This window comes from Pinus tabuliformis, chromosome 3_2, assembly GCF_031772625.1.
Source record: "Pinus tabuliformis cultivar Carrire ecotype Pingquan chromosome 3_2, CPIR1, whole genome shotgun sequence".
Taxonomy (NCBI): Eukaryota; Viridiplantae; Streptophyta; class Pinopsida; order Pinales; family Pinaceae; genus Pinus; species Pinus tabuliformis.
Window position 1 is genome coordinate 922345594 of NC_142302.1, and position 23138 is coordinate 922368731.

The window sequence follows — 23138 nt, forward strand, 5'->3', positions numbered from 1 at the left end:
TGGGGCATAGAGATTTCTACAGGAAGTGAAGAAAAAGAATAGCAGAAAGAGAAATCCCCTGAAATGTTGGCAAGGAAGGTAGCAGCTATGCTTGCTGCATTAACCACACCTACAAAACAAAAAGGAAAAAGAAAAAGGCAGACCTCCATGTAATTTAAAGCTAGAAAAAGCACAAGGATCAAAGTGGGCAAACCTTAGCCACCATCCAAGGAACCAATTGTCATTGAGGACTCACCCACTAAAAAGAAGGAAGAATCTCCGTCCAAGATATCCATCACCTATGAAAGAGGAAGCCCAAAAACCTCTACATGGAAAGAGAAAATTGAGTTGATGGACTCAAAGGCAGTTCTATAGGAAGTTGAAACATCTCTACAGGAAACTCTAGACAAGTTAAAAGAGACTAAAGAATTGGAGGAGAAGGTAGCCAAATAGTCACAGGGGGAGAGCAAGGCCAAAGAAATACCTGAACCTACCCCTCAGCCTGATTTGGGCTCATATTACAATCTGTTGGAGGGTGGGAAAATCATCCCACAGAAATTTGTTGTACCATTATTTTTTGAATTAGAGAAAGAGAGGATCAGAACACACACATGGATGCAAATTACCAAATCTAAAGGAGTTGAGGACATAGGCCACATGGAGGATAAGTTAAAAGAATTAAGGGGAGAATTGGCTATGGTGAGACACATAGAAAGCTGCAAAAGAGCCCAGCTACAGGAGGAGAATGAGCTGCTGAAAAAGCAGTTACAGGAAGTCCATAAGGAAGATAGGTTGTCCATTTTGGGAGGGCAACAAAAACAAGAAGGACCTCCAACAGACAAGGACACAACCCAGAAACAGAAGAAAGAGGGAGAGTTACAAGCTAATGTGGAGATGCTAACAAAATTGCTGCAAGAATAGGAGTCTCAGGCAGCAAAAGAAATACAAGTTTTAAAACAGCAGTTGCAAGAAAAAGAAGCCCAAATGGCCTGCATGGCCAGTTGGGCAGTAGAAGCCTTACAGTGTAGGCAACCTGCTAAATCCTATGCATTATATCTTAAAGACCAATGGTTGCAATTTCAAATTAACACATTGGCCCAAAGGGGCACCACTCCATTTCAGAATTACAATCAGTTTCTACAATTGTGTGACAGTAGCTCAGCTGAAGATAAGGCCAAGTTAGCAGAATTCTATTTACACAACTTGGTGCTTCCTAACATGAATCTATGGGACCCAAACACCATATTAGGGGATTTGCAACTCATGGCCATGGCTTCTTGGTTAATCCATGAGGAAAAGAGGGCAGTAGAGATTCAGAATATTATGGCCAAGGAACTAAATGAGCCACTCATGATCAGGGTAGAACCAGAAGATCCATCAACTCTTATATATTCCCATCAGTATCTTGCAGAAAACCCTCACATCGTAGCTGACTATGTTGAAAGGCAAGCTCAGGCCATTGCTCATTTTGAAGACATGGAAAGACTGTTTGGTGATAATTGCATTCATGCTTGCACAAGGATATGGAACACCTTGTCCCATAGTCTGAAAATAAGAGAGTACCACTCCCCAACTAGAATGAGGGAGGCTATGAGAAGAGTACCCCTATACAAACAATCAATGTAGAACTTGAAAGCCAATTGGATTGGCCTTAAGTTCAACCCTCCACTACTGCTAGGGCTATTACAAGGGGTCAAGGAAGAAGAGGAGAAAAGACAATGGGAGGAGGTAGAAAGAAAGGCAGGATTTCATGATAGGGAAGAGGACATCACCTCAGAGGCCTGGGATGTCAGAGAGGCAGTCAAAGCAATCAAAGATGATGAACTGGATTAGTTGCTCAGAGGATGAGAAACACATTCAACAGGGGGGTGATAATGAGCCCCGGAAATGGGTAACTATATGGGCTCACTTTTCCTATTATTCTCATTTAATCCACCATTCTCCATATTTTTATGCATGCTTTTGAATATATTTATGTTAATTGTGTGAATGGGAATAGTCACTTTACCACAAGGTCTAATACATGCTTATTGCAGATTTTTGGACATTTTTGGACCAAGATCAGGCATTTATGAGTAGATTGGCAGCCAAATACGAAGAAACAAGGTTGAGGATTTGTAGGAAGGGTGTCTCTTGCACTAAATGACCCCTTCCTCAAGTTCTCCACCATCAGCTCGGAGTTCTACAACCCACCAAAGAATTCAAGGGGCAGCCGAGCAGGTCTAGTGAAGTGGCTGATTAACTGCAGTTTTGGGCAGCCAAGCTCCTAAAGTTAAGGAGGACTATTGGGGGTCCTCGTTTGCATAAGTAGGAAGGCTTCAAGCCTTAGTAGTTTAGTCATTTGTTAGTCTATTTTCGCACTTTAGTGCAGCCCTGTATCAGCACATTTTCGAGCTTCTTCTTGTAGACAGTTTTTGGGATGTAACTATTATTTTTTGATCAATGAAGATGAATCTAGCTTTGCACCAGCTTTGATCTTTCTTAGGAGGCTGTAGCTCTTGGGGTTGGGCTCAACCCAAGTGCCAGTACCTCCTTCATGTACTTTTATGTGTTTTTCGTGCACTCATAGAATAATTTATGTTATTTAGGTTAAAATCTTGCTTTATTACTTAGGTTGTTTTTTATGATTAAGATAGTTGTTCATGCTTCAGGTTGATTTGACAGTTTGGTAACAGAAAATATCCATAAAAAGACTACCAAGCATTCCTTGATCTCATTTCTCCCTCCTTGGGATCATGAATTGAGACCAAGGTACACTTGCTGCCACAAAAACACTGTTTTTGCCTTCCAATGCAATTGCTAGTGTTAGATTTTGAGTTGGAGAAGTTGATATTAGTTGTGTTTCCATATTTAGATCTGTTCTCGCTTAGTTTCCATAGCTCTCTTGAATTATTTTTTGTCTATAAACTTCTGTTCATCATATTTCTTGTTTTTAAGGGAAGATTAGGCCAAAATAGATAGATATCTGTTTTTTAGTCTTGGTTTGGATCAGTTTTGGAAAGAAGTGTGCAGAACACCTGTAATACATTCCTACCTACCCTTCGTCCATCATACAACCTGATCCAGTCCCTCACTCAATATTTCTTCCCTTCATTCGCCACACTTTCCCAACTCGCCCTAATTTCTACATTTTTGTGCAACATTGCTTTCTTCATCCTTGAACAAATCCAACCATCTTCATCACTCCTAGGCTTCATTTACCAGGTCCTACACCTCTTAACATCATTATACATCCTTAATTTCCATTTCCCCACCATTTTTCCACCATCAATCCTCTAAAAACCACTTTCGGCCCGTTCCTGTAGAATTTCCTGTAGATCCCCTGTAACCTCCTGTAGAAGATAATGCGAGCGATTTATCGAGATCTGAGCACGGTGGAAATCTCCAAAAGGGTGCTAGGGACCCCTTAGGTCCTCTCCACACCTTCCTAACCCCTTTCAAACACCCACTCCATTTCCTTTCGCCAATAAACCTCTACACAGTCAAAAATAGTTGAAACACATGCGTAACAATTTTGCATAAAATTGCTTAAAAATACAAAAATATTATTTTTCCATATTTTTATTTAGAAGTAGCTTAAACACATGTATTTTACCTCTGCAATAGTCCATGGCATCCATTTCAGTAGTTTTACATCTCTTTTCTTGCACAAGTAGGGTTAGTCGGTAAAACTAGGGTTTGCTAGGGTTTGCATTTCCTTTCAACTTTCATCTTCTTTCTGCAAGTAGACTAGCCTCTTTTGAGTTAGATTTCATCCATCACAGTTAAAATCTTCTTCTAAGAACTCATCAATGTTGGCTTAAGATCCTAGCGAACTTGTGCCAGCTGATCAAGTGACAGCCTGCAGTAAGAGCTAGTACTTGTGCATATAGCACCGTCGCTTCCAAGTTTGTTACGAACTACCGAGTTGATAAAAGTAAAGTAGGGAGTCCCAGGAGTTGCAACATCATTGCTGCAATACTGGAGCTCACCAAAGTCCTCATGACAAATCCATGTTGAGGGTAACCTACATCTAGGTACATGCAACCGGATCAATAGTCACTTGGAAAGTCTAGTTTAAAGCTTAAACACTGCGATTCATAACTTGGAATGTAAACACATTGTCTCATCTATATCAAACTACAATCAAGATAGCTATTCTTTGTGTTTACATGGAAGTTTTAGTTTGATTCTAATGAACTATAGGATCCCTTTGTATTTTCCTTTTGCATGGATAGCACAATACGTATTTGTACAGTGATACAGATAGTATTGCTCGAATCCATACAATTGTATAAAAAGTCCTTACATGTGTCCATATAGTTTGTAGGTGTAGGCCAAACATCTATATAGAAGTCCTTTTTCTTAGTCCAATGTGTGTTTGGTATCCATACATTTGTCTATACAGTTCGTATGGGTAGGACAAATCTAGTCAAAGTTTGATTATATTTCTAACTTAATATGACCTAAGGAACTAGTGACAACCAACAATTGTAGCCAAAGAAAAGATAGGAGCGAAAAATAAAAACCCCTTTAGAATGAAATGAACAATGAGTACAAGAGAAACATGAAATGAGATAAACATATATGTATAGGAGTGTTTTCTGGAGAAGGAAAACCATAGAAAGTGGGGAAGGTGCAATAAAAGAAGTGTTTCTTGAACTAAGGTTCCACTACCACTAGAGGGGGTATAAATTCCTTCTCATCATCCAAAATAATTGTATGGACATCAAGACCATGTGTCTACCGAATAATTTCCTATAGATAGATGCCTGGAATAATAGGGTTGTGGTGAGTAAACCTGGTTGACATCAAATTGCTCTTGATTATTGGTTGAAGTGAAGGCAGAAGAAGAAGTAGAACCACATCTCACATACAGGGTTGAAGAAATCCTACAAGATGGGGAGAAACTAGTAATGCTTCTCTTTGTAGGTATCCTACAGTGGTGATGCTTCTAAGAAGCTTTTCTTCTCACAAGTGCCCTTAACGTGGCACAGTCTCGAGCCTTGGTGGTGTCGGCCAGAGAGAAATGATGGATGGTTCTTGCATTGTCCAACCAAGTTTCATGAAGAATTTCAATCCCCCATTGTCTTGGGTCTGATGAAAAGAGGAGACACTATGGGTAGATGCTCTAGAATTACTCTGAAATAGGAACAATTTGAGAGAAAATGTATCTCTAATTTGCAAGACAAGGCATTGTTGATTAAAGTGTTTGAATAATGTTGATAAAATTCTGCCCAAGTCCCTTCAAATGTGATAAAACCTCCCTCTTATCTCATTTAGAGAGGAGATTTAAACATAAATTGCTCCTTAGTCTCTACCACAGGGGCTTCACTAGGGGAGCAAATCATATCATGTGCATTCATATTGGGGGATATATAATGAGGAAAAAATGACATAATATATTGAGCATATAATGAGGAAAAAGAGACATAATATATTGAGCATATATTAGGGGGTAAAGGGCTTTCATATTGGAAGGTATAAAAAATGGAGCTCAAAATTAATGAAAAAATATAAAAGGGCATAAAAAATGTTATCTAAAAAATGGATACCTACAATATCTAGTGAGAGTAGGAGTTTTTTGAATTGGGAGGGTGTATTGGGTTCACATTGGCAGGGGGTTAAATAATTTTATTTTTAGAGGTACTTTCCAATATGTAGTCAAATTAGGGGTATTGTTTAGTATGCCATGAACGCACGTGATATGTCAGAGGTTCATTGAGTGAAGCCCCCTTGGTTTCCACCTCAGGCAAAAAAAGCAAAGTCTGAAAATCATTTCTAGCAGGGGAAGATGGTGATATGTCTCAATCCTCAACTTATGTGAGCACATATAAAGCTGCCAAGAAGAAAGGGGAGCCCAAAAAATGGAACTGGAGATAGCATGGCCAAACAAAGGAGAAAAATGTGACTTCTACTGTTAAGTTCTTGTCCCATATTTTTGACAGATAAGTGATTAAAGACGTATAAAGGAGAGAACTATGCCTGCTTATATTCACTTATTGTTCCATATTCCAAACTCATTCCTGCTCGAGAAAGGCATTTATTCTATCTCATGATTACCCTAATAATTGTGACTATGATATTGAATTAGTGCCACCATACCCAAGCCTTCTTGCTCCTATCTCTTATAAGTTATGATCTGGTTTCAGTTGATGGGGCTTCCATCTTGTCAGTTGCTAAAACTAATTTTGCATTCATTGTCCATTCCTTTTCTATAAGATCCATTAGAATGGACAGACTATCCCCTTTGTCCTCCATGCCAACATTACCTCTACTACCCACATCTCCCATTGGGCATCAATGCCCAAAATAGTAGCTGGAATTTTCCAACTAGTGTTTGGATATGAATTTGCATGAAGTCCTCATGACCAATCCATGTTGAGGGTAGCCTACATCTAGGTACATGCAACAGGATCAACAGTCACTTGGAAAGTCCAGTTTAAAGTTTAAACACTTCTATTCATTACTTGGAATGTAAACACATTGTCTCATCTATATCAAACTACAATCAAGATAGATATTCTTTGTGTTTACATGGACTTTGTCATTTGATTCCAATGAACTATAGGATCCCCTGGTATTTTCCTTCTGCATGGATAACACAATACGTATTTGTATAGTCATACAGACAGTATTGTTTGGATCCATACAATTATATAGACAGTCCATACATGTGTCCATACAGTTTGTATGGGTAGGCCAAACATCTATATAGTAGTTGTTTTTTTGAGTCCAATGTGTGTTTGGTATCCATACATGTGTTTTTACAGTTCATATGGGCAAGAAAAATATGGTAAAAGTTTGATAAGATTTGTAACTTAATATGACCTGAGGAACTAGTGAAAACCAACAATTGTAGCCAAACGAAATATAGGAGGGAAAAAGAAAAGCCCCTTTGAACTAAGATGAACAATGAGTACAAGAGAAACATGAAATGAGATAAACATAGATGTACAAGAGTGTTGTCCCGAGAAGGAAAACCCTAGGAAGTGAAGAAGGGGTAGAAAAAGAATTTTTTCCTGAACGAAGGTGTCACTACCACTAGAGGAGGTAGATAGTCCTTCTCATCATCCAACTTAATGGTATGGACATCAACACCACATGTCTGTCGAATAATTTCCTCTAGAAATATGTCTGGACTAATAGCGTCGTGGTGAGTAATCCTAGCTAACATCAAAATTCTCTTGATTACTGATTGGAGTGGAGGAAGAAGAAGAAGTAGAACCACTCCTCACATACAGGTTTGAAGAACTCCTAAAATATGGGGAGAAACTAGTAATGCTTCTCTGACTAGGCATTCTACAGTGGTGTTGCTTCTGAGAAGTTTTGTTTCTCATAGGTGCCCTCAACGTGGCACAGTGTGGAGCCTTGGTGCAAGAAGTAATGTTCGATTGTTCTTTCATTGTCCAACCAATGAAGAATATCAATCCCCATTTGTCCTAGATTTGATGAAAAGAGGAGGCATTGTGGATAGCTACTCTAGAATTGCTCTAAAATAGGCACAATCTGAGAGAAAATGTATCTCTAATTTGCTACAAAAGGCATTGTTGATTAAAGTGTTTGCGGAATGTTGATAAAATTCTACCCAAGTACCTACAGATGCAATAAAACCTCCCTCTTATCTCATTTAGATAGGATATTTAAACATAAAGTGCTCCTTAGTGTTTACCTCAGGCAAAAAGCAAAGTTTGAAAATCATTTTTGGTAGGGGAAGATGGTGATCTATCTCAACCCTAAACTGATGTGAGCACATTTGAAGCTACCAAGAGGAAAGGGAAGCCCAATAGATGGAACTAGAGATAGTATGGCTGAACAACAGAGAGAAACATGCCTTTCGTTGTTTAGTTCTTGTCCCATATTTATGATAGATAAGTGGTTAAAGATGTAAGAAGGAGAGAACTACACCTATTTATATTCACTTCTTGTTCCATATTCCAAACTCATTCCTTCTCGAGCAAGGAATTTATTCTATCTCATGATTACCCTGATAATCGTGACTATGATACTGCATTAGTGCCACCATACCCAAGCCTTGTTGTTTCTATATCTTATAAGTTATGATTTGGTCTCAATTGATGGGGCTCCCATCTCATGGGTTGCTAAAACCAACTTTGCATTCATTGTCCAGTCCTTTTCTATAAGATCCATCAGAATTGATAGACTATCCGTGTTGGATTATAGGGGCCTGACCCAGGTTCAGAGTTAAGTTAGCCAAACAAATCCCAGTACTACTGGCCCTTTCGGCAACAGTCCACAGAGCGCAGACTGAGGTCTCACTTGAAGTTGTATGGGAGGGTGCTAGAAGTAGCTTTCCACACCCTGGAGATGTTTGATGAGTTCAAGTGGTCCGTAGTTTGACCCTGCACGCAGGTCACTTCGTGCACTTTCATGTACCTCGCAGCCTGATATACTGCCCTGGCGTAGCCCTACTCAGGGGCCGAACGCTGTGCTTCTACATTACTACCCAATACCTTACTATTATTCCAATGTTAGTTGATTATTTTAGCCTACTTGCGTGCTTTAAGTTATACTTAACAACATAAACCATTCATACAGGTGCGCGCAGTAAATAAATAGTATATTTGCAAATTATATCAAACATGCATTAACCCAAGAACAAATAAACAGAATTATGATAAAATTTCTATTTATTAATTCCTTCTTTGGTTACAGACTCGACTCTGCCTTGCGCACTCAGTTGTAGGGGTCTGCACACTCAGCTGTGGACTACTAGGCCTCTGGACACTGAGCTGCAGAGCCTTCTGCTACTCTATGACCCAAAGAAACACTTCGCTTTTTCTTGCTTAGCCTCTCTTCCTATCTCTCTCTCTTTTTCCTTACACTTAGACCCTTTCTCTATTGATACAATCCCATGGTCCACAGATTGTGGGTAGGTCTATTTAGCCGAAATTACATTTAAAAACTAGGGTGAACAACCCTGTGAATCTATCATACTTTTCACGCCCTACGCACACAATTCGCATCACTTTACAAGAAGATTGGGTCAAAACATGGGCTTTGAGCCCCAAAACATGCCTTGGGGGGATTCCATGCCCAACAGGCCCCCAACATAGACATCGTGACTCACCCTTGAGTCACCCTGTTGGCGTGACGATCTTTGCGCAGACTCCCTCCAACTGCTCAAACTGCGCGGAGGTCAGTAACGCACTAAGCTGCTCCTTGCTGGATCTGCTGCATACGTTGTTCTGAGACCTCTGTGTCTGAACTTATTTTCTATGTTTGTACCGATATCTGCTACATATGTTTATAGTCTTGCGCCTTTGTCCGGATCCTTGGAGCATGAAGATTGTGCTTCCACCAGTTAGTCAAATAGTCAGGCCACCCGTGTAGGGCTTCAAGTGACTACCATTCATCTTGCCTGGGAGAGGCTCTTCATTTAGTTTGACTAGCCATACTGTGCCTCTGTCTGTGACCTCTTTAACAACGAATGGTCCCAGCCAATACATTCTGAAATTTCCTGGGAAATTTTCAAACTTACTGTCATACAACAACACTAAGTCATTTACCTTGAACGTGCGCAACTTAATATGGTGATCGTGCCAAGCCTTTTCACACTAATTTTGAACCTGCTAATGAAAACCAGCCAGGAACTGTTCCTCCTCAAGTTCTTCCAATTGTGCGAGTCTTTCTTCCAGGGCTTCGCGGTTTGTCATTCTGGTGAGTGTTGCTATGCGCAGACTAGGTACAATATACTCCATCGGCATGGCATCTTCCACGCCATAAACTAACTAGAAAGGTGTTTGTCCCATCATTTTCTGACACGTTATCCTATAAGCCCATAGAACCGTTCGTACGTGCAGGTCCCAGTTAGCTCGTTTCACATGGTGGACCATGTTTAGTGCTTCGCGTACTTTGTCAAAAGCTTCTGCGTGCTTAGCCTTACCATACTTCCTGGTCGTCGTTTGCAGCATTGTCTTTCTCGTTCCTGCTTGTCAGTCGTACTTCCTATCGTGAGGACAGTGTGCGTCCGTGTAGGCTACACACCATATGTTTGTACCCATATGGAAAGGTGGGTGCATGGGTTGTTTCATTTTCCATACTCGGCTTTCATTTGCATCTGAGGCTTCCCAAACCGCATGCGCATCATCCTTCTGCATTCACGCAAGTCCTCAAATTCCTTTGATGTGTACCCCACCATCTTGCGAGTGTAGTGTGGAATGCCCATTTTAGAGCGTTGAAACGCTGTTGTTTCGGTACTTCTCTTTCAAATTTATTCAGGAAATCATCCACCTCACCGAACTTGTCATACATAGGTAGATCTCTTAGCTATTTTACCACGTAGCGCAGTGACCTTATTATCATGTTGCAATTGAGCATGTTTACCTCGTGTAACCAGTTGTACCATCATTTTATCTCTTAGTTCAAATTTGAGGTGCAGGAGCTTTCATGCTCCCACGAGAGTCTACCATCCGCTGTTGGATTTACCTACTGATGTTCTCGTGCGGTTTTCTTATAGCTATAGTCTATATCATTGTCGATGTCCTTGTCACACACTGGCTTTGTGTAGCACGTTCCTTCCACAGGGTCTAAAGGTACCACTATGCACAACAACTTTTTCTCAAAAATCATCTTGCACTTCTTTAGATTTATCACTCATTCATGTCAATGGCCCAATCTATTCCCAATAGCGTGGGATAGGGATTGTTGTCATCAACAATCTCTATCACTTTGAAATCCGTAAGCACACTCGCACCTTCGATATCTACCATTATTCCCTGCAATCTTCCCATAGGTAGGATCTTTTGCTAGTTCACCTTCGCAATTGAATAGGAGACCATTGCAGTGTAGGCCTGCCCACGCGCTCCCATGTCTGCTTTGGTAGGACGTTCGCATCTGATCCTAGATCCAAAATCACTTAATCCATTTCATATTCCCCAATTTGCGCAGTCAATCTCATCTCCCTTCCTGTTCGCGTTGTGTGCTTCCTGAGCTTGCAGACTACATGTGGTTCCCCTGGTGTGGTTCCAGTGCATCCAGTGATGAGTTCTTGTAGTCCCTTCACAACTTTTCTATTTTGCAGCAACTTCATGCATGTCTCCAAAAATGTAGTGAGCATTGATGGGTCCATTTATGATTCCAGTTTGTCTTTGCTTCCTGAAATGGAGGCATCCGCGAAACTCTTCTTAGCTTCCATGAATGTCTCCTTAGCATGCACTAAATCAAATTTTGGTTCCTTTGTTGGAGCCTTGCGAACCCAGGAACTCTCTTCAGGTTGCTTGCATTTGTCATCTCTTGTCGTGATACCACTTCGGAGGATGATATTTACATTCGGGTCTTCCTCGCGCGGCTCAAGCCTCATCCTTTGCAGGTTTTGAGTCGAGGGAGGTTGGAGCGCTCCTTTATCGCCCAACCTCGCTATCAGCATGGGATAGTCCTCCCTCTCATGATCATGCTGCGTACAATATAAGCATGATGGTCTCGTCTGATTTGTACAATTGCGGACATAATGCTCTGGCCCTCCGCAATTGTAACAAATCAATTGTCCATGACCTCTTCCTGGTCCCATTCCACCTCGACCGCGTCCGCGCCCCTAAACTCTAGTGCGCACCATCCCTGCATTTTGATAGAGGGCCCGTGTTTCGGTTTGAAACCTGTAGGTAGGAGTCTGATCCATCATTAGTTCATAACTATTGAATTGAGACTTCTGTGATCCATATCAATTTTTTTGAAGAATTCTTCGGCGAAAATCACATGGAGAAATTTTTGTCTACGCGTTTCGAACCAACCAGTGTGGTTCATCGTCAGGTCAAGTTGAATGAGTAGATCTGGCTATGCACTTTAAATAGACAGGGCAGAATATCCAATGACTCAGATTCCTCGATAAGGTCACAGCTGAAAAGACACCAGCTAAATTTGACCTGATCTACATGTACACTCATCATTGCCTACTGATCTGTAGAAATTACAGAACAACTGTTGGGAACTCTGCGTATACTTCTATAGTAAATGGAAATTATCTGTAGCATGCTTTCCTCCTATCTAACAAGTCGTGCACTGTAATGCAGGTGCCGCACTCGGTCTTTCTTGTGCCTTCGGTCTCAATGGCATTGGTCCTCCTGCCACTAGGTAGTTCGCAAATACTGGACAATGGTCCTTGTCATGTCCCTAGCCTTTGCACTTTACGCACCATACCTCCTCGCACGCTTCTGGGCGGGTTGTCCTATCTTGTTTCAAACTCTGCATCTCAAGGCACATGTTTTTCAACTTCACGTGGATTTGTTGAACTCCCAGGTTAGGATCTTGTATCGGGGTCTCGTGTAGTCTCATTGCGATCTCCAAGGCCTCAGCCTGAGTGGATAGCTTCTACTGTGACAACGCGTCCCTTTGATGCAGCGTTAGTGATGCTACAAACCATGCATGGTGTTGCCATTCATTAAGGTCATGTTGGCTTCATGAATAATACAGTTCAGTGTCTGATCTAGTTCCCAGGGGGTCTTTCCTAGAAGCATCACGATTTTCTTAAATCCAATAATTGACTATGTCTCTGATTTTGGCCTGTTAAATTCCTTGTTTAACGTAGCTTGGATATCCATGATTCCTATGTTCGGATTGTCATTGGAATGCTTAATGTACCACATTAGTGCACGATCTCGTAAAGCGCTGACCAGCATTGCTTTCTTTATATTGTCATCCGTGACTCCCTGCGCTTCCCATACAACCTTTACCATGAACCAAACCTAGTCTAGATCTTCATTCCATACTCCTTTGAACACCGGCAACTTTATCTCGCTTGCCATATTGAATTGTGGTGGTGGTGGAGGTGGTGTGGGTGGAGACGGGGGTGAAGATGGTGAAACTGGTGGTGGTGTAGGTGGGGGTGGTATGTGCGGAATTCACTGCTTTATCAGACTAATCACACTTCTTGCTGAAACCTTTGCGAGCTCTTCCTCACTTTCTCATGGAGGTGAAATCAAGGGGCTAGATTCACGTTCTGTGCTACCTTTGTTTTTGTAGATCCTCCCACTTTGTGTAGCCACAAAATTCAATTTACTCACGTAACCCACTTTTCACACAGTATCATTTTAATCCAAGTGTTCAAAGATTTAACATACTTACCTTGCAGTCCTTTGAGGAAGCATCGTTCCACCTCGCTATAGCTGACTGAAGTATCTACTGTGACCTAAGTGATAAATCCTCTTATAATTCAATTGAGCCAATGGTCCACAGCGCGTGCGATCTTATCTTCCGATGCTTCTAGTCTGTGCACCAACTTTGGAGTCCACACAATAGGTTTATCGAGCCTACACCTTCTTTAACTGTCTGCTAGCTTCGTGACCCACTCATACAACTCAGAGGGGAAGGATGCAAAGAAAATTTCATGGATTTCTGTATATAAGTAGTAATCTAACAACTCTTCCTTTGATAATCGCGCATTCCTGTTTTCCCATTCCATGAACTCGTGAATCTTCTTGTCCAACCACTCTTCAATTCCTCTCTTTATCGGATTCCAGTGATATGACATTAGACATCTCTATGCAGATTCTGGTCCCGACAATGGAACCATTTGTTGGCTTATAGGGGCCTAACCTAGGTTCAAATTTAAGTTAGCCAAACAAATCCCAATACTACTGGCCCTGTTGGCAACAATCCGCAGAGCGTGAACTAAGGTCTCACCCAAAGTAGTATGGGAGGGTACTAGAACTAGGTTTCTACACCCTGGAGATGTTTGATGAGTTCAAGTGGTCCGCGGTTTGACCCTGCGCAAGTCACTTCGTGCACTTTCACATACCTCACAGCCTGATATACTGCCTTCACGCAACCCTACTCGGGGGCCGAATGTTGCGATTTTGCATTACTACCCAAGACCTTACTATTATAGCAATGTTATTTGATTATTTTAGTCTACTTGTGTGCTTTAAGTTATATTTAACAACATAAACCATTCATACAGGTGCGCGCAGTAAATAAACAGTATATTTGCAAATTATATCAAACACGCATTAACCCAAGAACAGATAAACAAAATTATGATAAAACTTCTCTTTATTAATTACTTCTTTGGTTACAGACTCGACTCCGCCTTGTGCACTCAGCTGCAGGGGTCTACGCACTCAGCTGCGGACTACTAGGCCTCTGCACACTCAGCTGCAGAGCCTTCTCCTACTCTACGACCCAAAGACACACTTCGTGGTTTATTCCTTACCCTCTCTTCCTATCTCTCTCTCTTTTTCCTTATACTTACAACCTTGCTCTATTTATACAATCCCATGGGCCGTGGACCATGGGTAGGTCTATTCAGCCGACATTACATTACAAAACTAGGGCGGACAACCATGTGACTCTATCATACTTTTCGTACCTTGCGCCTGCAATTCACGGAGCTTTACAACAAGATTGGGTCAAAACTTTGGCTTTGAGCCCCAAAACATGACTTGGGGGGGATTCCACGCCCAACAATCCACTTTGTCCTCCATTCCATCTTTACTTCTACTGCCCACATCTCCCATTGGGCATCAATGCCCAAACTAGTAGGTGGCATTTTCCAACTAGTGTTTGGATATGAATTTGCATGAAATCCTCATCACCAATCCATGTTGAGGGTAACCAACATCCAGGTACATGCAACTGGATCAGTAGTCACTTATAAATTATAGTTTAAAGTTTAAACATTGTGATTCATAACTTGGAATGTAAACACATTATATCATATATATCAAGTTGCAATCAAGATATCTATTCTTTGTGTTTACATGGACTTTGTCATTTGATTCCAATGAACTGTAGGATCCCTTGGTATTTTCCTTCTGCAATTTTTATACAACATAGTTGTTTGGCAAAAAGAAAATGGCATACAATGTGCACAAAAAACAGGAATGTAAGAAGTGGCTAGAATGTAGAATGATAGAATAGGTAGTATATCATCTCCAAGAAAAAGATCAAAACCAAGCCTTGTTAATCCAAGATAATGTACAGGAAGACATAGAACAACAACCCAAAGCATTATGAATAAAGGAGACAAAGGAGAGTAGGAAGTTCAAGCACAAAATTATACTTTTAAGGGAAGAATTTATGTGATCCCATTCCCTGGAATATCTTTATAACAACTTTGCATGCTATTGTTTATATAATCTGAATACATGTTATAATAAACATCACAAACAATAAATAGAAAAAAGGAAATGAAAAGAAAATAAAAATTAGATGTCCTTTAAAACTTCTTACCTGTTCATCCTCTTTAGAATCAACAAAAGAAGCTCCCAAGGATTCTGACTTGCACTTAGCATGGATGATAGGACCCAACTTAGACCCATATATGCCTTCATTGCTCCCACTAGGAGCCTGCATATACACTACTCCTTTATACATCCATCCATTTGTTTCATTTCTATATAAATAATCAGAGTTCTCCACATAGAACATAGACACTATGTTTTTCATTAGTAGGCACTGCCACTTCCTCACTCTTTTTTATCCAAAGTTGTTTCCACAAGGAAAAAAGTAGAAACAACCTCAGATGTTGACACCTCTTTTCCACTAAGCCATTCCTTGGCACTCACAAACCATTTTCGAGACACTGATTGTGGTACTTTTGCTTATGAATCTTAGATACAGTTTGATTTCGAGACACATGCCAATCCATGTGATTGTTATGCTCTTCTTGAAACTTGAAGTGCTAACCACATGTTGTGCATTATCTTGGAAAATCCTCATACAATGCACTAAGAAAAAATTCATGAAGAACTTTGAGTATATCTTAATTGAATTGAGTTCCAATGATATCTTGAGCAACAACCAGTGCTTTAGCTAGAACTGACTTTGGAGGTGTTGCATTCAAAGATGGGGCTGGAAACAAGGATGTTGTAGTAGAAATGACATGTATAGTTGCATTTTTATCTAAGGATAGATTTGGTATTGTAGCTAAAGAAATAGGTATAGATGGATTAGAAGAAGAGGCAACTTAAGTTTCTATACATATTACACCCTGTGCCATCAATGACCATAAAAGAGACGACACATTGCCTATCAAATATGGTAATGTGGTGTTTGAAGTTTTCAACTGTGATTTTTGTGATGTTGATGCTACCAATAATGAAGCTGGTGGTGGGCTAGGAGATAGAGGAGGCTACACTCCTAAAACCTGGGAAGATAAGTTATTGGGAAATATAGGAAGTAAAGCAGGCCTTGATGCTAAGCCTGAATTAGGATTCATCATGCTACTACTCACAATAGATCCCCTTGTTTCGGATGCTCCATAACTTAACTGTGATTGTTGTGGAGGTTGGGATTGTGTCAATGATGTTGAAGATGAAGTAATCTATTGAAATGGAGCAGGGAGAATTGGTTGTACTTCCTGAGGTATTGGTAACTACTATGGAATTTGGTTACCTTGTGAAAGTTTGTGTGATAACTAATTCAACAAATTTGGAGTAGCTTGGGATTGTGACACTTGCTGTAACTATGGTATATATTGAGGAATTTGTTAAATATGTTGTGATTTAAGTGGATATTGTTAAAAGGACTGTGAATAATGACCTTTGGAATGGAGAGAAGAAAGTTGAAATTGTGATTGACCAGGCTTCATGAAATTATTTTGAGGCTGATGGTTTAGTGGTTGAAACTTTTGATGTTGAAGTGGTGGTGTAGATGGAGGTATAGGTGGAAAAATTTGCATATAAGGCTATACACATTATGTGATAGGAGATAGAGAAGAAAATCTCTGTGGTTGTTGTCTTTGTGATAAATAAATTTTGCTTGATGATGGTGTCATAGGTGACAGGAATTTGAAGCTCGGAGTATCATAGCTAAGGGAAGATCCAAAATTTTCCTGAGGTTTTTCTACCATTCCTAATTGAATTTTTTTACCTACTAACCTAGATTCAATTTTTGAAGTTGCGGGGTGACCCAGAGAATGTGTTAAATTGAATGGATATGCCAAGCCATAACTTGAATTGTTGTGGCTAGGAACATAAAATTCAAGTTTTCTCAGCCTTGACTATGAAGTTGGGATATTATTTTGATGTGTCATGTGAGGAGGCCGACCCATTATAGGTTGATGTCCTAATGCACCTTGACTACCTTGCATCAAAGACAATGTGTCAGTGGGAGTATCGCTAATATTTCGAGACACAACACCTGATTACAAAAGAGAATATAGCTAGCGCTCTTCAGACTCCTGCATTAAGAAAAATATAATTTTGTTAAACACCCTTCATCTTTACATGCTAAGGAAATCACTAAGAAGACAAAAAAGTAAATGGGGAATAATTTGTCATCAAACTAATTAGATCAAAAAAGACAGCAGCGAGAAAAGAAGGTTACCCTTCTAGAAGGTCGTCTCTCTATCTCAATCATAAGTCTATCCATATAAGACAAGGGTCCATGCATCTACTAATCATTGTTAGGAAGAGTAGGTTCCAAACAAAATGTCTATTCCTGACTTGCAAATGCAATGTAAACCACCACACTCTTGGTTGCACTAAGTGATCTTGTATCATCACGATGTCGATTGGGCACTACCAAAACCGTCACAAGAGTCACATAGAATGATCACATTGTAGACACAACCTTATTCATAATCTCAAAGTCTATGAGATCAGGTGACTTCCTTTTAATTTCCTGGGCTTGAGATGTTTCACCTACACTTATAGAACCTCTAATGTCAACCTCTGATGCATCTTCATGTCGCCCAAGCTGACTAAGACACATTACTGAAATCCCTTCAATACCATTGTTCCTTCTTAACAATGTAAACTTTGAAACGGGAACTATAAACTCAAAACGGGAACTCTGGCCCAAAAACCCCAAAAAAACCACAAAAATAGTGCTCAAAACGAAAAGTGTGTATACTGGAACGATGTTTTTTTTTTAGGTGTCAATTTTGCGGCTGTTTTAAAAATGGCAGTGACTACGAAATTTTCTACAAAATTTTCCTGCAAAATATAGCTTCAGAACGAAAGTGTTGATAATGGAATCGACCCGCCGCCGGTCCGGTGGAGCGGGGCGGGGCAGCCCAGGGGTGCTGCTGCGTGGAATTGGTAATGTGGATCGTCATTTGATGCGTGGAATTGGTAAAACCTAAGCTGCCCGTCAATGGAGAATGTCTGCGTCTTTTCACTTTGCCGAGTCTCTCTGTCGCATATTGTCTCTCTGTCCGTTGTATCGCACATACAAGCTGACGTCCACCTTCGAAACCTGTAGTCGGGGATGCTAAGGCAACCTAACGTCACCTTAAAATTTTCATCAAAACTATAATGCAAATTATATATAATTGGAGTACAGACAAAATAATAGAGCTCGACCAAATATAGATATCGTTGCTCAAACATTCACATAATAAATAACAAATTTAATATATACAATTAATTTTTCAAAAACATGCTACTTGGACCATTGCTGACCTAAGAGGCATCCTTCACAGTATCATATAATAAAATACAATATATTACAATAGTCTTTAAGAGCCCATGAAGTGTAATATGGTCTTGAAATACACTATACATGTGAGGACTTCCAACCAAAGGGCGTATGCATCACTAAAGAACTTATCCAATCCTAATATTACATGGATTTTTATTAGCGTGGGTTGTTGCAATATTCCTCCTTTTGAAAATTCTACCTACATCGACTACACCGTCATTCAATACCATTGCTACTACTAAAAACGAATAATAAGAGAAACCAACTACGTGTCTTCATGCCCTGTCTTTGACAATAATACTTCAATTATTGATGATGGAGCCTCTCACCACTTCAATCAATAAAACTGTAGTGTAATGAAAAGTGAGGATTATTGATAAAAAGTAATCCTCACCTTTATCAATTGAGGCTAAATGAAATATGAAGGCATATATAATATAAAATGTGGGATGATCTATTAATGGTAACACCAAAGGTAGGGCAAAGAGAACTATAAGGAGGTGAATAAGCATATTCAGGTCGAATACGTTACCAAACCAACAATTGCTGAGAAATCAAACCACTCAAAAGGCTGAGAACTTTCATCGCAAGGTTTGTTAGACTTGACTAATTGCTCAAGCTCATCGTTTAGTCACTCAATCTAATTCATTGAATTCATTATTGCAAAGGGAGGTGAATAGGCTTATTGCAAAGGGAGGTGAATGGCTAACCAGACCGACAACTTCTGAGATATAAAACCGCGGAAAAGCATGGAATCTTTGTTCCCAAGTTCGATTAGACTTCACCAATTCCTTAAATACATCCATGGTTCACTTGATTCAATTTCTTAAAGTCACTACGGACTCGACTTTTTATTGATTGATTGTTTCAGGTTGAGGAGGATTGCAAAGGGTGGTGTAATCAAATTTGTATTCATTGTCAATGAATTGCTTGGACCGCAAGTGTGTTTTGATAATAATATATAAACTTGACATTTAAACAGGGACGCAGCTGGCAAGCTCAATCGCCATTAAAACAGGCCGGCGACATTCATTCTGGGTAATCAATGAAGGTACGGTGTCCGGGCAGAGGGTTGGTGAAATTAATATGGCGAGCGTCCTCGAAGCTCTACCTGTTCTGGTAAATTCGGATCTGCTCTGTTCTGGATTATTCGATATGTGTTTATATCTGTGGGGAGTCCTGTTTTCGGGTAGCAGTGGTAAGGGTCAGTTCTGGTCTCAGACTCTGTCGCCATCCTGTTATACTTATTCCCTTCTGCATGCATTAAGGACGGATGTGCAGTTGCTGTGTGTTCAGGTTGGGGATGTCTTCAATAATGAGTCAGTCAGGAACTTTTTAAGTCTCTGTTCATGGCCGAGTATCCCCTCTGTGGTCTGTAAGCCGATTTCTGTGGTATGTAAGCCGATTTTTGTGGTCTGTAAGCGGATTTCTGTGGTCTGTAAGCGGATTTTTGTGGTCTGTAAGCCGATTTCCGTGGTTTGTAAGCTGATTTCTGTCGAAGGAAAAGGCGAAGCGATGGGGAATAAGGCTCCATCGGTGGTGCAGAGGATTGAGTCGAATATCAGCCATACATCCAGCATTCAGGGTGTCGGGGTGGTGAAGTTTAAAAGTCAGTCCTCCCTTCATATCTGTGTAAGTCGGTTTTGTTACAGTCTTTGTCTGAATTCTTTGTTTAATAGGCAGTCGTGGTTTATCCTAGTCATGGCCCCCAGATTAAGAGGAACTCCTAAACGGGGCGGTGTCTCGGGGAGACCAGCACCGCCTTGTGTAACTCCAATTGCTATGGCCTCACCCGGCTCCTCTCAGTCCGAGGAATCAGGGGATTCTCTCAATAACTCGTTGCACACGGCTCGTTTTACATTCAAGAGCAAGCGAAACCAGCCGCTCATCTCAGCTCTCATAACTGTGATTTTTTCTGAGGAGGATGAGGAGAAGGTCAGCTCTGAAGCTGACTCCGGGAAGCAGAATCCCTCTCAGGTAGACAGAGCAACCAGGAGCGGCTCGGGGGACGTGACTCTCAAGGTGGATGCTATGATACAGGAGGAGGAAGACCAGGGCGATGCTGGAGAGGAGATTCCTCCTCCAGAAAACATAATTCCCTGTGATCCCGCGAACAAGTATGCTACCTATTTGTACCCAGTGCTCCCTCCGGGAGTTAAACTGGAAGACATTGGAGAAGGGGTCATGCTTGACTTGCTGCCAGGCCCTCCCGAAGATTATGACAAGTTTCAAGGAGCGCCTCCGAAGGCGTAACCCAGCAGTCTTCAAATTTTGTTTTTTGACTATGCTTTTTGGGATCTCTAGCAGCGGGACTACTGCGAGCCCGAAGCTTCACAGCTTTAAGTCTGGTTGGCACCTTACTCTTTTTCTTCTAGTGGAAATCTTCAAATGTTGCTGACAAGTTTTGATGAAGTTCCTGCATGTAATTCCAGTGAAAGATTGACATGGTTTTTTTGTGAGAGGGTTGCTGAGGCACTCTCAGAGATTGACATGGTTTTTTTGTGAGAGGGTTGCTGAGGCACTCTCAGAGGTTAAATCCTCTCTGTAAATATTTTTTCCACTTTTTTAATATAATAAATTAGCCTTTACCGAAAAAAAATAAAAATATCAATATTACTATGAAGCGCTTAGCATCATCAAATTGCAGTTACTTTTATTTTCCTTGATAGAACAATATCTCAAAATGGAGTTAATAAGAAACCTCAAATGCATTGCTTAGTGTCATGGTCAACGTAACTGATGCTCAAATACTGTGAGACTTATGTTTGCTTAGTGAATGAATGTGATCATGTGAATGCCATAGTTGGAATTCGAATTTTGTGGAATTTGTTAAATAATTACGAGGTGGCGCAAAACAGGTTTGCTTAGCTGCGCACTCCAATATTCACTGTGAACTGGTAGGAACAGTCGACCACCGTATCATTATCTCAATGTTACATCTCCTTGTGTCATAGGCTCTAGTTTTACGTGTGCTTCCGGGGCAAAATTTTCAATTTTTTTGGACAGATTAACCAGAATTTGTGAACTAGAGCTCCGAAGCCAGTACGGGTCGATTCCCGGAATCGACCCGCCGCCGGTCGGGTGGGGCGGGGCGGCCCGAGGGTGGCGCTGCGGGCGTCCATTAGTTTTTACAGCGGCAACATTAAAATTAACCTTACTTTTGTAACGGGCACCGCCTATTGCATCGTGTTGGAAGTATTAGATGGGTCCTATGAATGCCGTTTCAACAAGTGTACAAAATGAAAAAAAAATTAACAACCACATGTTGAATTGCGTTCTTTGGAACGTTTCCAACACGATTCGGGATTTCCTGTGATCCATCCGCTGCCAACTCTATATATAGTCAACTCATCAACTCTCCAGCCTCGAAGGAAGAAGGAACGCTGAAACAAACAAAGCTCTCTGTTGAAGTATCTTTTGGGTTTTAATCAAAACATTTATTTGCCGGCATGGCTACCTCCTCACAGTTTTCTCAGAAAAAGCGAGGGAGAGAATAATATTTGAATGGTGGATTGGCTTCGCCAGACGCGAAACGAACCAATAGCAGAACACTGGGTTATGATAACAGTGATCTCGTAGCTGTTATCGAAAAGATGGATAATATGGATAACAATGAAGAGACGGCTGCTGAGAATGAGGTCGAGGTCGAGATGATGTTCAATGGGGTTATAAATTCTCTGGAAGATGAAATTGGGTTGAAGGTGCAAAGAGATAATAATCTCGAGTCCACCCATGAAAAGCGCAGCACTGATCAGATGGGTTCAAATAAGAATTCTGTAGCGACCCTGGTGACGTCTGATATAGGAGATTTCACCTATCACGACGATGTTCTTGCAGACCTTGATTTATTCGTAGACCATATTACTCATCATGATGGAGAACTATCTCGATCAAGATTCAGTGCCCGATATTATGTATTCGGACACCGTGCAGGGCTATATTGACAATACGGAGTCTTCCTACGGGCCTCTGTGGACAGATGATAGTTGGCCATTGAATGAATATCCAGTCATTCAAAATGATTTTTCATCGCCAAGGAGAAACGATGGTTATTGTAATGTTTTGAGAAGAACCTCGAAGTGTAACGTCTAAACATATTCTGAATGTTTCGAATTTTTTCTCTTTGAACATGCATAGTTTTGAAGCCGTCTGTGATGTGTCACTCAAAATTGTATCTTAAAAGACAAGGCGGACGCGGAACCTTCGTTTTCGTTTAGCTGAACTTAGATTTTCCCCTTATTTTCATATTCTTTTTACAAGACATTCTTGCAGTTTTCTATACATTGTTTCAAAAAACTGTCGATAAATATTTAACTGTTCTCTCTCGGTCATTTTTCCAATCCGCAGTCGAAACGATTACTGTTCCTCTCCGTTTGACATGTTATATTTTGACAAAATACTGTGAAATCACTATCTAGTTTGGGCGCTTCAATCTTCTAATCAGTTGGTAGATGTGTTGTAAAATATCGCGGTCTCTTTTTAGGAAAGTACAGTCCGAACACCATTAAAACAAGCTAATAAAGACTGGTATATCATAACTCACATATCATATAATACGGGGTTTCTTTTAGGGATCTAATATTTAAATTATGCATGGAATCTATTAATGTGGAATTAATTTGAAAGCAATATGTTTGCCGGCTTAACATCATTTGAATCATTTCCGAATTAGTTACATCGAGGTTTTCGGGGTCTATTTTTTGAGCCATCAAGTGGCTTATCATTAGCACAGAGATGTACAGAGACGATTTTCAGGTCGACTTTAAGTCATCGATTGTGGCTAATCGTCACCTGCCTAT